Source organism: Nicotiana tabacum, chromosome 22 (genome assembly GCF_000715075.1).
Source record: "Nicotiana tabacum cultivar K326 chromosome 22, ASM71507v2, whole genome shotgun sequence".
NCBI classification, from domain to species: Eukaryota; Viridiplantae; Streptophyta; class Magnoliopsida; order Solanales; family Solanaceae; genus Nicotiana; species Nicotiana tabacum.
Genome location: NC_134101.1, coordinates 152,157,677 through 152,175,055, shown reverse-complemented (window position 1 = coordinate 152,175,055; position 17,379 = coordinate 152,157,677). Strand labels below are relative to the sequence as shown.

The 17,379-nt window shown below is 40.4% G+C and overlaps 1 non-coding gene across 1 annotated transcript; it reads left to right on the top strand.

The window, feature by feature from the left end:
• The first annotated feature begins 537 nt into the window (after positions 1-537).
• LOC107793248 (uncharacterized) lies at positions 538-3,007 on the top strand. Its single transcript, XR_012705276.1, has 3 exons — positions 538-677; positions 820-2,586; positions 2,741-3,007. It is a non-coding gene; the product is annotated as an uncharacterized LOC107793248 (transcript).
• Positions 3,008-17,379: the final 14,372 nt, after the last annotated feature.

The window sequence follows — 17,379 nt, the reverse complement described above, 5'->3', positions numbered from 1 at the left end:
TTTTTCTTATTGTATAAAAAAATAAATAAAAAATAATAAAAACGGTAAATGAAATTAGATTATGAAGAGAGAAAGAATAAAAAAAAGAAGTTAAATGAAATTAGAAAAGGAAAAAAGAAAAAAAATAAGAAGAAAAAGAGAAAAAGGAAAAGGAGAAAAGAAAAAAAAAGAAAAAGAAGAAGAAAAGAAATATAAAAATAAAAAAGAATTGGAGAATAAAGAAAAAAATTCCCACAAAAATTATTATGGATAGAAAATATAATTAATTTATGAATTAAAAAATAAATGAATAAATAAAGATAAATAATTTATTTTTGTGAGTAACTGTGTCAAATCGATAGTTTCATATCATGCCATTCCAGCTCCATGCCGTATTTTATAGTCGAAAAATTGGAATAAATATAAGGGTAGTGGCATCTTGTTATTCAACTCACCTAGGAGGCTAATTTTGTAATAGTTGCGTCGGACCTGTGCTGAAATTTAAAATACGACTAATGGACATTTCGAATCCGGAGATTCTACTAACGTATTAAAAAGCTCAGTGGCTGAACTTCCAATGTTGTGATATACGGAGAGGCAAAGAGCACAAGCTCCCATACCAAATACTAGTACTGACCAAATATCTTGAGTAAATATAGATCTAGATTAGGGCTTAAGATAAATTTCACACAAATTAGGTAAATCTCGTTTCGTATTTTCTTATTAACTGAATTCGTATCAGCTTTTTTCTAATGGGTTTTTCTTTTTAGCTTTTGGGTTAGTCATTTTTCTTGTGATTATTTTGAATTTTCTGAATTTTGTTTTTGTTCCTGCTGATAGATCTGAAGAAACTGAAGAGTGAAGTGGTGGTCGTTGATAGGTATACGTACAAGTATATGTGCGAGTAAGCATTGACACTGTTTTACTAGATCTTCAGGTTTTTGGGATAAAGCAGTGAGGTTGAATCGGTTGTTTAATTCAGAAATGGAGACACTTGTTATTGTTTCTCAGCATAAGAATCAGTACTATGATAGAACTAGGGGTCAATCCCATGCTCGATTTGGGCATTTTGGCTCACCTCCTTCTGTTGGTTTTAAGGAGATTAATTGCCGGACTTTTGATTCAGGTGCCGGTATACTTCCTACCCCATTAAGATCCTACTCCACTCCAAAAAAATCAACCCCAAGTAGTGCAATTACAGTACCAATTAACATTAAAGTAGGTGCTGAATCTAGAAAAGGGGAGTCTTTGAATGATGAATTTGCTTATTCTGAACTTTGGGCTGGACCAGCTTATTCAAACTCACCTCCACCTAGTTCTTTGCCTATGCCCAAATTTTCTCTCAAGCCTAAAAGGACTGTTTCCCTTGAGTTGCCTGTTTCACCCTCTGATATTGATTTGCCTCCCTTGGCTAAATCTGCACCTGCATCCCCGACCAGGGATCGCAGCCTGTCTCCTGGCGTTTTGTTTGATACTACTGACTCCGCGACGCAGACTCTTCGTCGCATTCTCAATCTTGAAATATAGATTGATGAATGTGATGAGGGGTTAGTGAAGAATTTATAAATAAGGCAGTTATCTAGTTTGCAAGTTGGTTTTTAAGTAGATTGTATATAGGTGAATAATAAATCAGTCTTTATCTTGACATGGTATTAGTTAATTAGCTTTTGTTGTGGTGGAACTGGAAAGCAGCTTTGGTTCAATGGTGGATGGGCTACAATAGTTGTTATAGTCTTTTGGTGGTTTAGGTTGTATGAGATGAACAATGGCAGGTTGATCAACATTTCCTGGTAGATTCAAAGTTGATTAGTCTTATAAGCAGAGCGGGTTAGCTTCAGTAGTGGTGCAACAACATGGAGGCGTGTTCGTGTAGAGGTCATTGGCAGACGAATCTTGGTATTGCGGTATTTGTTATATTTGGCAGTTCTTTGCTGAGCCTTCAGAACTGGTTGCTCAATTATCTTTAGTGCTCTGGTTGATCACATTACCTGTGATATCAAATTCTTGTTCTTGATTATACTCTTCTTAGTAGTTTGTTCATTCCTTGTTGTTTCTTCATAATCAGTTAGCTTTTGACTTTGTCAAACTGATGTACATATACTAGAGCTCTGATCAGATTAGGTGGACAGCTTTCTTTCAGACTTTTGTTTTATATACTGACTAAATTCTTGGCCCTCTGTCTTGAATTTAGGATCCTTCCCTCTATTACTTTGCAATTCAATAGCAGAAACTTCTCCTGTATAGAGTATTAGGTATCTCTTGCTCCTTACAAATTCATGATGCCTGAATTGGCTTGTCAGCGTTCGTTTCATCTGTGTTCCTTGTCATTTGTTTTCCTTAACCTTGAATAGGATCTAACTCATACTTTCCCCTCTCTAAGTTGTGTTTTCCCCTTCACCATTTTCTGTTTTTTGGAATGAAAATTGGTAAGTGGGACGTAAAAGTTAGTTATATCCTTTTCTTCTCCTGCTCTTGGGTAAGTGGCCTATTGAGCTTTCCTCTTGTGAAGTCTAATTAGGGTCTCCTCTGTGGTTGTTCCACTTGTTTCTCTGCTAAAAGTTCCTTTCTGCCTCTGGAGATTGTTGATCATACCTGGCTGTTGACTAGGTGAGCCACTCCTCCTTTTCTTTTTAAACTATTATTTAGTTCTGTATCTAACACTTGCTGTGCATGTTACTTATAAATTCTGTTTGCTTATCAACCTATCAGAAAAAAAAAAAGTTACTTTAAATTCTGTTTGGTTTTGTTTTTGGGTGTACAGGGCCTTGTTCAGAGTTAGACGAAGATTGTTGAAGAGGCTGTTCTCCAAGTTTTTCTAGTTGGTAGCACTATATCGCATTTCATCATCGTGTAATTGGTGAAAGTTTAATATCTGTATTAGGTGTTTTTTCTTGTTACTTGCAAAACTGATACTATGCCATGATTATCTCGTTATGTTATGTTTTGATCTTGGGGTTGTTAAGTCTACTTTTGCCTTTGTACCAAGGTACTTTTGCATTTGTATGAAGGATCAATATTATGGTTTTAAGGTCTTGCATTTGTATGAAGGATCAATATTATGGTTTTAAGGTTAGCATTGTGATATAGATAGTGATAGTTGCTTCAGTTATTTGCATTCCCAGATTATGCCTCGTGGGAGTTTTCAAGGATCAATATTATGGTTTTAAGGAGCATATCTCAAAGTTTTTTTTCTTAATTGAACCCTTGAAAAATGTTTTATTTGATTTTGGGAAAGAACAGAAAGCAATTCATAAGTCATAACAGCCTGTTAGATTGCAATATACCATATTTTCAAAGTTTACTAGCTGGTGCTAAGCTGTGGCATGAGCACCTCATACCTCATTGAATGGCTGTAGTGGAGCTTTATTGCTGGCATACCAGTATATTTGAATACACGTTCCATTTATCAAAAACACATACAACATAGTAAAGTACATCATTTAACACTTCAACTAATGATTTGTCTGTATGATTGCTGTTTGAAGTACCCTGTGCCAACCCACAACTAATCATTTATCTGTTGTGAGGCTTCCAAGTTCTATTCACTCGAAATACCATAATAGAAAAAAGTTAGGAGTGTTAGGGGTGAGAAAAACAGATTGGGTAAATGAAAGGGTAACGATTCTACTTTTCTAATTTTAATGGGGTCAAATTGAGTTGGGTTACAAACAGTGGCTTGCATTTTTCTGGGTTAAGAGTGACACACCTGGTAAGAATCCATGAAGAATAATTTTCAAGTGTAAGGAGATTAAGGTATTATGTTGAACACGAGCGCTGTTGAAAGCTGCAAAGTCAATAGGTTCAGACATATTTTGATGTTTCTGTCCGTGGTCTGCAGCATGGCCAACAAATATTGCAATAGAGAACTCTTAGCAGGAAGTTCTTGACTAGTTTTGTTCATAACTCAACTTATTGCCTGCTTCGTCTCATGTTAGACGTTTCCCCTATATAACACAGTGACAAGTTTTATGGCCGTTAACATCTAAACCAATAGTACACTCTTAAAAAGGGGAAGAACAAAGATGGGTAATGGCATTGCCTTTAAATCTTGTACAGCGATGTGTGTACTCTCTGGATCAAATCATCATAAGAAAATACTAAAAGTCTTTCCAAAGTGAGAGGAGGGTAGGCTGACAACTAATTTAGCAACTAGCTGAAAAATGTTAGCTAGCTAGGCTAATGGAAAATGACTTTTACCGATAAGAGCTTGCTTATTTAAGCTCTGTCCAATTTATACAATGTGCTGCTCGCTTCTTTCAGCTACTATATATTGGTTTGTTTAGTAGGAGTGGTATAATAATATTTATGCATCCATGCATTATTACAATTTTTCTTCAATGATAACCTGACGTCTTGGAACACAAAAACATCGAATTTTGATTGACTTCGCTCCAGCAACTAGTAAAGAATCCGTAATGGAAGTGGACCTCTTGTCTAGGACAATATCGGGGTAAATATTTTAGATTTTATACAAAAAGCAATCTACTTTGTATAAACATGTTTAAACAATTCTATTGTAGAATTTTCGTATGCTAATTTAGTTCATTTTAAGAGGTTGAAACTAGCATATTGGAAGATCAATCGGTCAAAATAATCATGAGCGGCTATGATGTTATAAATTTCTTCCTCTTGACCGAATCTGTAACCTTCATTAGCAGATTCATATGCTGTATTAATTGGATTTTTTTTCTTCATGCGTTGTGTTTATCCATTCTCTTCCTTCACAAATGTCCTTTATACACTGTTACCCACTAAGAATTAAGATGTTCAGTGAGTTAATGTCCGGTCTTCAATCAATTTCGAAGTTATGTTTGAATATTCAACTTGGTAATACCATATTTTTCATAGAGTAGATTAGAAAACATTTTCATCTTGGTCGGGATAATTGACACCTGAAACAACATTGATTAATTTGTTAAATGAAGTAGCATGACGTGAGACGAAAAAGACATGTTTCTAATGATCGATTGACACGTCAAAAAGTTTAAAAATCCAAAACGATTGTCCCACCTCACACATTACCTAATTTTTCTTCAATAGGAGTAAAAATAATGCCTCCTTCCTTATCCAATATCTTCAATTGCATTGTTGACCAGATTGATCTCTAATGGACTAAAGATAAAAGGTGACAGTGCAGAACACAAACTTGATCAAGATATTGTTCCTTTCCTCCAAAAACCAATGGCAGCTCAGAGTAGGATAATTATAGTTTCTTTTTTTAAAGGATTTGTGAGTATTTTATAAGTGGAAGAATATTTTTTTGGGAAACACCATAGCAACAACTTCAAAGAATAGTCCTTGAAGACAATTTTATTCGGTAAGAAAAACTTTGAAGCCAAAAATTTGTAGCGACCAAACACACTCACGCAAGTATATGTAGTCGTCAAGTAATAAAGTAGTGAGTAGAGTATCTTTTCCATTGAGACTTATGATTAACTTTTGACTGATTCAAACTCAATTAACTTATTGATTCAAGAGAATTTTCACAAAAAGTGTAACTGACTAATTTACTAAGGACTATCAAGCAATGAAATAACTAGAATTCAACCACAACACTTAAGCAATGTCGGATAACAATCAGTAGGACAAGATATTCCAGGGTCATAGGCTAGCTAACAATCATGTTGCGTTCTTGGTTTAAAATGACTAATTGATTTATCTGGATTGTTGATTGACAGGGGTTGATATTACTCATAAGAATCTGTCGTTCTTACTCGCCTATTCAAGCTAACTTAATACTTATATGTCTATGGAATTAAGATTAACAAGAATGCATTTACACTTTCTGTATTTCAACCAAGCAAGGCAATTAGGTATATGTCTATCCTAATTGCAAATCTGTTCCCCGATGTCCGGGTTCAAGAACTTGCTCTATTTAATTCTATATGCAATCTAGAATTCCCACTTTTGAGTTCAACTCTAGATTCGTAGATAGTATTTCACTGTTAGCTCCTTGGCAAAATAGTTAAAAAGCAGAATTAAATAAACAACCCAATATGATAAACTCAAACTCATCAATTTAAACTTCAAACGTCAACATTCATGTAGCACCCACGACTCCAGAATAACATGGTTCTTAGCCACACATGCTCATGGTAACAATCTCAAGTAATTCCCAAGAATACATAAAAATCAATAAAAGAAGGAAAAAGTAAGAACTCAAGATGGATTCCGTGGTTTCCAAGCTTTATCGTGGCTTTTTCTCGCTTTCCAATATGTTAGATGACCTAAAAGAGGCGTTTTTGGCTTATATATTGCGTATAAAAGTCGTGGGCCAAAGTTCTCCTACTCCTAATCCGACTCAGCTTCAGGGATTGATGATGGGGTAGATGCTTCGCATCCACCTCATCCTCCTCTTCTTCAGCTTCGCATGCTAGGGTGGATTCTTCACATCCACCCTTTGTTCCTCCATCTCTGCTGTGCCCAAGTGCGGATGCTAAGGCGGATGCTATGGTCCGACTTCACTGCCAAGGTTACCCAAAATATGATTTTTTTCTAGGTTGGATGCGACTCTCCTCTAGCTAGAGCACTTTTTCTTCATATTTTTGCACTCCAAACACGTTAAATCATCACACACAACTCAATTAGTCATAAAACCAATAATTAAACTATGTCGGGAATTTTAAAGATTAAATAGCATCAAAAAACAACTCAGTTAAAACATGAGTGAAGTAACATTATAATATATAGGAATATGCCCAACTTCAGTTGCTGTTTGAAAAAAAAGAAGGAATATTTTGAACTTGATATCGAAAAAGGTATTTTGGGTCTCAACTTTTTCATCTAGCTCCAAATTGAAACTAGGTATTTCTCTAAAAAGAAAAAAGAAAAAAAATATAGTAGTTATTAACTTTTACGGTGCATTCTTGATTTATAAATAGTCATGCATCTTGTTGTTAGATAACGTGTGTTATGTGTCACGCCTTGATTTTGGAGGACAAACACAACACACGATTCTTTAAATTTGTGACTGAATGAACCAATATTCATCTCGTTGTATACTGGGACAATGCATGGTGCATGTTAAAATAGACCTCAAAGTTTAAATCATAAACATTCGGCTCAATGGCCCAAAATCTTTTCAAAAATTATACATAGTTTGATGAATACAATACCAACGCTCTAAACATAAATACACGACCCACAATATACACAGAGCTTCTATGACAATCAATACTTAATTATATAAATAAACTAGACTCGAAAGTACCAACGGGAACAATAGCGGGCTCACCATAACAACTGGAGATGAGAGGGAGATGCCTGGAAAACCTCAGCACATCATTCATATGATCATTAGAGGGACCGACGTCCCTCGAGGACCCGTGATCAAATAAACAAAAGTTTTCGCTGCAACAGAAGGTCAAATTCGGGGCCTCGTGCCAGAGGACATCCTAGCATTCAGTGAAGAAGACTTCTAGACCTTGTATCATCAGCCAACGTAATCAGGTCGAAGGTAGTAGAACAACTCGGACTGCTCAACCAAATCATACCTACTTCCCGAGTCTTCAATGGCTTCAACATGGCCGACAAAGCAACGAACGATGAGATCATCCTTCCGGTCAACACGTCCGATGTAGTTCGGAATACCAAATTTCACGTCATTGAGGGTGACATGAGATACAATGCAAGGCCATGGATACACGATATGAGGGTAGTACCGTCAACTCTTCATCAGATGATGAAATTTCCAACAAAAGACGGTATAAAAACAGTATATGGGGAACAACGTGTGGCAAAGGAGATGTTTGTAGTTCACGAGGAGGTACCAACTTCTATACCCTCCGCCTCGAAGGAGCTGGTAGACAGACCTCCGAGGACGATGAAGAGGACTTCTTCACCCCCCGCCTGGGAATTGAAATCAACAAAGTCAACAATTGAAGAACTGGAGCAAGCTGTTTTGATCAAGCATCTCCCAGATCGGATGGTATACCTGGGAACAGTACTAACCCCTGAACTCAGGAAAAAACTCATTCAATTTCTTATTAATAACATCGATTGTTTTGCTTGGTCCCATTTAGACATGACATGGATACCACCGGAAATAACCACCTATCGACTAAGTGTCGACCCCAAGTTCAAACCAGTGAAGCAAAAGAGGAGACCTCCATCCGAGGTAAAACACGCGTTCATCAAGGACGAGGTAACAAAACTCCTCAAAATAGGGTCTATTAGGGAGGTAAAATACCCCGAATGGTTAGCTAATATGGCGGTAGTTCCCAAAAAGGGAAATAAATTAAGAATGTGCGTAGATTATAAAGACTTGAATAAGGCGTGCCCCAAAGATTCATTCCCACTGCCCAACATCGACCGCCTGATCGATGCCATAACTGGCCACGATATCCTTACCTTTCTCGATGCCTACTCGGGGTATAATCAAATCCAGATGAACCCCGAGGACAGGGAAAAGACTTAGTTCATCACGAAGTACGGTACGTATTGCTATAATATAATGCCCTTCGGGCTGAAAAACGCGGGAGCCACGTACCAACGCCGAGTTAATAAGATGTTCGAGCATCAAATAGGCAAATCCATGGAAGTTTACATTGACGATATGCTAGTTAAGTCCGTACGCACAGAGGACCATTTGACTCATTTGCAGGAAATATTTGACATCCTCAGAAGCTACAACATGCAACTCAATCCCGAGAAGTATACCTTCGGAGTAGGTTCGTGCAAATTCTTAAGCTTCATGGTGTCAAATAAGGGGATCGAGATCAACCCCAACAAAATCAAAGCCATCGAGGAAATCACGGTGGTAAACAATGTGAAGGCCGTGCAACGGCTGACCGGACGGATAGCAGCCCTGGGACGATTCATATCAAGGTCATCAGACAGAAGTCATCATTTCTTCTCCTTGCTCAAAAAGAAAAATAGCTTCGAATGGACTCCGGAATACCAATGTGCCCTAGAGGAGTTGAAGCGATATCTGACAAGCCAACCTTTGCTCCACACCCTAAAGAAGGGTGAAACACTATATTTGTACCTGGCCATATCCGAGATAGCGATAAGTGGTGTGCTAGTTCGAGAAGAATAAGGTACACAATTCCTTATTTATTATGTAAGTCGGATCCTGGGAGATGCCGAAACTAGGTATCCGCACTTGGTAAAATTATCTCTTGCATTGATAAGCGCATCTCGAAAATTAAAACCTTATTTTCAATGCCATCGTATTTGTGTTTTAACGACATATCCTCTTCGAAGCATATTGCATAAGCCCGAATTGTTGGGCCGACTGGCCAAATGGACCATCGAGCTCGGGGGGTATGATATCGAGTATCAACCCCGAACGGCTATCAAGTCCCAAATTTTGGCAGATTTTGTGGCCGACTTTACGCCAGCCCTCGTACCTGAGGTAGAGAAAGAACTCCTGTTGAAAACGGGCACATCTTCGGGGGTATGGACCTTGTTCACTGATGGTGCCTTGAACGTGAAAGGGTCTGGGCTCGGCATAGTTATGAAGCCGCCTACGGGCAGCATGATTAGGCAATCTATAAAAACCGCAATGTTGACTAACAATGAAGCCGAGTATGAGGCTATGATTGTAGGTCTGGAATTGGCCAAAGACCTAGGAGTGGAAGCAATCGAAGATAAATGTAATTCCCTTCTGGTGGTAAATCAAGTAAATGGGAGCTTCAAGGTCCGAGAGGATAGGATGCAAAGATACTTAGACAAAATTCAAGTCGCATTGCACTGCTTCAAATAATGGGCTCTGGTCCACATACCTCGGGAGCAGAATAGCGAGGCGATGCCCTCGAAAACCTAGGATAATCTGTCGAGAAAGATGACATACTCCCTGGGGCTGTTGTTTAGCTATCCAAATCAGTGATCGAAGAAGGCTATGCCGAGATCAACTCCACTAGCCTGACATGGGATCAGAGAAATAAATATATAGACTATCTAGAAAGTGGGAAGCTACCCGCGAATCCAAAAGAGTCGAGGGCCCTGCGAACCAAAACAGCCCGGTTCTCGCTCGATGAAAATGAGACTCTAGACAGAAGAACCTTTGATGGGCCCCTAGTAGTATGTCTAGGACCGGGGAACACAGATTACGTGCTCCGAGAAATTCACAAGGGCACCTGTGGAAATCACTCCGGTGCCGACTCCTTAGTCCGAAAGGTGATCTGAGTAGGCTACTATTGGGACAACATGGAGAAGGACACCAAAGAATTCGTTCGAAAATGTGACAAATGCCAAAGATGTTTGCACCAATGATTCACCAACCTGGTGAACAACTGTATTCAGTCTTGTCACCATGGCCGTTCATGAAGTAGGGGATGGACATCGTCGAACTCCTAACGATAACACCTGGTAAAGTTAGATTTATTTTATTTATGACTGACTACTTCTCAAAATGGGTAGAAGAATAGGCCTTCGAGAGGATAAGGGAAAAAGAAGTCATTAACTTTATCTGGGACCATATTATGTGTCGATTCGGGATTCCCTCTGAGATAACATGTGATAACGGGAAGCAGTTCATCGGGAGCAAAGTAACAAAGTTCCTCGAGGATCATAAAATCAAAAGGATCCTCTTAACACCTTACCACCCATGTGCAAACTACCAATCCGAGTCCACAAATAAGACCATCATTCAAAACTTGAAAAAGAAGTTGGAAAATGCAAAAGGAAAATGGAGAGAAATATTGCCCGAGGTGCTATGGGCATATCAAACAACTCCAAAATCAAGCACAGGAGAAACGCCTTTCTCTCTGGTATATGGCTCCGAGGCATTAATATCGGTCGAGGTCGGGGAACCAAGTTCTAGATTTTGACATGCCATCAAGAGCTCAAACAACGAGGCTATGACTACAACCCTCGAACTATATGAAAAGCGAGAAGCTTCACTGGTCCGAATGGCCACCCAAAAACAAAGGATCGAAAGGTATTATAACGAGAGAACAAATCTCTGATATTTCAGGGTCGGGGACTTAGTCCTAAGGAAAGTCACCCTAAACACTCGAAACCCTAATGAAGGGAAACTAGGCCCAGGCTGGGAAGGACCGTACCACGTCCTCGGAGTTATCAGTAAAGGGTCGTATAAGCTTGGTACCATGAAAGGCAAACAACTTCTAAGCAATTGCAACATATCAATCCTTAAATTCTATTATTACTGAGGTGGCCAATGGAAGACACCGAAACATCCTACGACTTCGACATCAATCCCTTTAACATCAAAGGAACCAAAAAAATAAAAAAACAGTGAAGTAGTAGTGGTAAACCACGCTCTCGGCCACATCCGAGCGAATGGACAAAGGACCATACCATGTCCCTGGAGCAAGCAGTTGAAGAATATCGAGGCTCGAAGCGCCATAACTGCTAAGGTATAACCATTTCTCTTTTCATTTACGCCCTACACTAACCTGTGTGCAGACGTCTAGTTAGAAGAATGGAAGTACCTTCCAGATTGAAGACCTTAGGTTTTAAAGCATGCGTTGCACTCTTTTCCTTCGATTGGATTTTATCCCAAGAAGGGTTTTACCGGCAAGGTTTTTAACGAGGCAGTATCCATATGCTACCTAAGGAGAACTCAACAAGTATTCAAGGCTTCCCTCTAATCAGCCTCGAACACAGGGGGCATCCCCCCGAGAGGTCATCTCCCGGAGAAATCAAGACGAGCTGAAGAGGGCCTCAACAGAAAAATGATATATCGGGCCAAACAGTTGAAAAAACCGTGTCCACGTAGGACAATCGAACCCTCAACGGAGAACACTATGTAATACTTATGCCAAGTAGTCAAGGAATACATTTTGACTTTTACCATCATAACGCTTTGCGCTCCAAGCAAAGATTGCTCTTATTACAAGCACTAGCCCCAGGGCCAGAAAATTCCCAAACTCTGAGGGTCTGACATCAAAAGTTCGAAGCCGTAAGACCTCCGGGCTGGGAACTTAGAGTTCATAATCCCTCAATAATGCAACATCAAAAAACGGCTCCAAAGCCAAGAACTTTCGGTGTCTCGGGGACTGCCGCCCCATCGAACTATTGAAAACTCGAGGCCAAAAGACCCCATGCAGGCAACCTCGAGCTCGAAAGCCCTCCATGTGGCTATGCCCAAAAATGTAAGACCTCTATGAGGCATTGTCAACAATATAAGACCTCCATGAGCCATTATCAGCAATGTAAGACCTCCATGAGGCATTATCAACAATGTAAGTCCTCTATGAGGCATCTTCAACGCTATAAGACCTCCGGGCGTGCCCATATCTGTAAGACCTTAAGCATGCATGATTTATGCTTGTACGAAGTAACCTATCTATAAGGCCTCAAGTTAGGCATGCTCAAATTTATGAGACCTTACATAAGGCAAGTCTCGATCTTAAAGTCAAGGCTATATATTCGAACTTGTAAGACCCCTAAAAAAGCATACCCTCGATATAGGCGCCGAAGATACTTCACTTGGGGACTAAAAGGCTATGGCCAAATACAATGACAATGGTCACAAGGCTGTACCAGCCAAACTAACACGACTCCGAGATGCCCGACCGTCGCCATAAAATCACAGGCCTTCAAATTGCATCAAAATACTTTGAAAAGAACTGATTAACCAGGCTACCGTTGGCATAAGCAAAGAGCTTCGATCATATTAGCTCCAAACAACACAAAGGCTTCGAAAAAATTCAACAATCAAGCAAAACCTCCCAAGGTGCTCATCTATCATCACATAACAGCTCACAATCGAGGTTCTTACCGAATCGTTGAAGAGTCGGACGAACACAAAAACTTCAACGAGGGAAAAATAAAGCGTACATTAGAGGTCGTACCGACCCTACGCATAAGAGCCATTGTCGTATCGACCCTACGCGTAAGAGCCACTACCGCCAGCTTAAATTAAAAGGTCATACCGAACCTACACATAAGAGCCACTGCCGCTAGCTTAAATTAAAAGGTCGTACCAACTCTACGTGTAAGAGCCACTGCCGCCAACTTAAATTAAAAGATCATATCGAACCAATGCGTAAGAGCCACTATCACCGCTTAAATTAAGGGTCATACCAACCCTATGCGTAAGAGCCATTGTCGCTAGCTCAAAAGAGCCTCAAGGCTGACTAGAAGTCACACCAACCCAATGGCTGGCCCAAATAATTTCAGGGCCAATTTCTTGACCTAAAGGTCGATAAACTCGAGTCAAGAGCCTGACTCGGGGACTAAGTCCCAAATGGTCAACTTTCGACCATCACAAATTGCCTAGTAGTGGCAAGAACCCAAGGGTTTAATCTAAGGTCCAAATTTTCGGACCAATTGTCAAAGCAAAGGAAAAACAGGAAATAATGAGAAACAAAAGGCGATTTATATATATTGCTCACAAGGGTACATTCATAAGGCCTATAAGGCACTTACAAGGGAGATAACAAATAAAACCCTAACCTACCACCGGGTCTATGCATTTGACGATCCCTTGGAGGTTGTGCCCCTAACGGCTCAGGCCGCGGCCCCAGGGTCTTCAATGGCCTCTTCCCCTTTGGGGATTTCGCCTCCATCCTCATCATCTCCTGAGCCACTGATCGACTTACTCTTAGAAGTTAGCAGGGCCGCATCCCTCTTCTCTAGGGTCTTCACCCTCTCGATCTTAGCAGATAGATCAATGCCGCATGCATATATATCCTCGAGAGTCCACCTCCGAGATTCTAACCGAGCATGTTCCATAGCTCGAGTCAATTGCAGCTCGGTCCCTTCGGGCACTCCCCTGGCCTGAGCATTTGCAACAACACCCTCTTTGTGCGAGGACACAAGTGCCTTGGCTTCAGCTTTGATCTTGGATAACGCAGCAACTAACTCGGTATGAAGATCTTTATACTTATTGCCCTCCGCCCTCGCATCATGAAGTTGAAGCCGGACTAAGACCACCTTCCCCTGAAGGGTATCTCTCTCAGAAGCTATCTCACTCACGTGCCGTTTGAGTTCGAGAATTGCGGAGTCTCTGGCTTGGAGCTCCTCCCTCATAAGGACATCCTTCTTCTCGAACTGCGTAGATCAGCTCAAAGGTGTTAAAACGCTGAAATCAGGTAAACATTTAGACAAAAGCAAATGGAAACTACATAACCTGCTCAGCAAAATGAGTCTTCTCATGGGACTCCGCCTTTAAACAGTCCCGAAGGCCACAAAGTTCCTCTTCTTTCCTAGTAAAAAGAACTCCAAGCACATCAACTTTCGAGGTGAGCTTCCTGTGCTCGCCCTCGTAGCGAGTCAACTCAACTTGAAACCAGGCACAAATCTGATTATAAAGCACCTTGGCCTGTAACCGTGAAAGAAATAAAGTTAGAAAGATGAAGAGCAGGACGCCGGGCAGAATTTGCAAAAGGTTACCTGCTCACAGAGCCTATCTATCTCATTGAAAATAAGTGAGGCGTTGAGCTCAGGGTTTTTCTTAGGCATAGCCAAAGGCCCTTCAAACACATCTTTATCTCCGATGGGCACCCCCACATCGGAAGGTTCTTTATTTTGAGCATCTTGCATCTCCCCAGGAGGTAAAGTCGATATCGGAGGGAATCGCTCACTTCAATAGCCCCGACTAGATCGATCGAGGCCATTACTTATTTCTGGAGAGCTTCAGAACTAGGCTCCCCCAGACCACCTATCAAATTCACCTCTGCTCGAGGAATATTTTGGCCATCGATCGGCTCGAGGACATTAGCTGATACACCCTCAAAGGCCTCTTCAGCCCGAGGTAGGACAACAACAGCATCAAGTCCTGACTTGAAAGCCACCGTCTCAGCAGTATAAGGGGCGATAGGGTTTTCCCCTCCCTCGAGTGCTACCGAGGAATCATTTTTCTCCTCACCTTTAGCTCGGGGACTCCCCGCCACTCCTGGAGTTAAGGCTGCTGAATCAGCCTTAGGTTCTTCCACTTTTGCCTTCTTGGATTTAAAAGGCTCAGTTGACGATTCCCTTCGTCTTTTCTCCTCTCTATCAGGTTTCAGGGCATCTGCTTCCCCAAGCGGTGCTTCTCTCATCAAGGAGGCCTCTCTTAGACCTGTGCAGATACAAAATATAAACATAGAGAATGAGGACCCAATCAATGATAGCTCTTCCAAGAAATTCAACTACAATAGAAGTAAGGGCTCACCATGGTCCATGGCCTCCTATCAAGCCCTAGACAGGTCGTGCCACACAAGATCGACATATGGGCAAGTCAAATCTAGCCGGCGAATCCAGCCCAAGAGATCCCTAACCATGCTAGGGTACACCGCGTCAGCTGCATCAGTAGAGGAAATCAGTTCATAGGGAAATTGGTCTTAAAAGGAAAGAAAATACTTAATTAGCATATCCGTTTACGTTTTATGTTCCACCTTTCAGGGAACGACATCTTCTCCACTGGGATCAGGTCAGAGGTCCTAACTCGGACGAAATGGCTCATCCTCCCTCCGTCCCTAATCTCATCAATACAAGCAAAAAAGGGTTTTGAGGCCCGACTTCGGAGTTTAATCAGGCCCCCTTGGAGGAGTCGTGGATTGACTAGGTCATCAAGGGTAAAAGGCATCCCCTTAATCATGCTCGCAAAATATCTGATCATATAAACAATACGCCAAAACGACAGATGAATTTGGCCGAGAGTCACTTAGTATCGTTCAAAGAAGTCGAGGATCACAAGGTCTATTGAAGGCGAAGACAACTCCACCGGGCCAAGAGTAAATGGATAGGTATATGATATTAGGCTATATAGATGATATTTACACCTTAATTTTACCATGCTTTATTGTTGTTTTATAGGCAAATTGATAACAAAATGCTCTAAATGGTGTTCTTTTGCTTCGCAGGGAATAATCTAAGTGAGGAAGCACTACGGAGTATTTTGGAGTCAATAATGTGAATAAAACACCCAATCAAGAAGTATCCGAGCATAAAGAAGCAAAAATGGACTGAGTGAAATCCACCGCAGCTGCGGTTGAACCGTGGCAGATCAATTATGCGAGGCAGAATGTTCAGCGTTCACCACGGTCGAGCCGCGGTCTTGCCGCGACCGTGGTGAACTATTCAAGTGCCAGAAAATTGATGATCAAAGTGTAATTTGGGGAAAACTTGTTCCAAACCCTTATAAACTTTAGAAGCTCGCCCAAGACGGAATTAAGCTTGTTTTTAGACTATTTTGGAGGCAAGAACAAGTGTGAGAAGATCAACCAAACATTAGAGTTTTTCTATCTCCTTTTAATTCTTGCAATTATTCATTATGAACAACTTTATAGTTTTATTCTATTTTGTTATGAGTAGCTAAACAATTATCTAGGGTTGGTTGAATTTTGACTCAACTTGTTATAATCGAGTCAGATTTATTATATGATTGTTCAACTACATTTTGTATGGTGATTAATTGAATGGACCCTTGATTAATCATGTCTAATTACCTTATATTGCTTGAGAAAGAATATTAGGTTAGACAATTGTTGAACAACACCACTTTTGGGTAATTGAAGAGATTCATTACTTGAACTTAAAAGTGGGAACTTTGGTGGGATAATTTAGAGCTGCACATATTGTCAGCTAGAGTAGTTCGAGAGAATGCTCTAGTAAATTATTGTAGTTGATCGAGAGATAATTATATAACCCATAGATCTTAATTCTCATAGAGTATTACAGCGAGATTATAGCGAAAGAGGCAAGACCTAAACTAGCAATTGGGGAAATCACTGCCCTAGACCTTTTTACCATTAAACTATCTTTAATCTAGCTTATTGTTATTTTCAATATTATTTGAAGTAGTTAAGAAAACCCAAGATTGATTAATAAAAATCTTGCATCTAGAAATTGGTTGAGTTGATAATAGCATTGCCAAAGAGTTGTAATAGATAGGTTAGTTCCCTGAGGATTCGACTCCGGACTTAAAACCAGATTATATTTGCAACGACCGCTTTACCTTTTAGAAGGCATAGTTGGGCGTGATCAAATTTTGGCGCCGTTTCCGGGGGAACTAACGGTGTTATTTATTAAAACTTACAAGTAGTGTTAGAATTATTAGTTTAAATCCATTTTCAAAGGTGTTAAACAATCTTTTCATTGAAATTCTCACGTTTGAACTCTCGTGGAATTCAGGTGTATGCCTAGAAACTCTTCGTGGACTAGAGAACTGCTAGAAGGACTCTCAAACTCTGAGAAAACATTCAGGGCATTGAACCGTGCCAACAAGAGGATCCAATAATCACAACAACCACACCAGCTCGAATTTGACATGGGTGACGTAGAAAATGTCAACGGGAACGTCGGGGATGCGCCAGCTCCCCCAAACATCAGAGTAGTGGCACCTCTGGTGCCAGAAGCTGCACTTTATGTTTGGGCACAACCTACAGCTGACAACCTGGCTACAGCCATAGTTGTGCCCCCAATCCAAGCGGAGACATTCCAGATCACCAACAACATGCTTTATCTTCTGCAGAATAAGGGATTGTTCTCTGGGTCACACATTGAAGA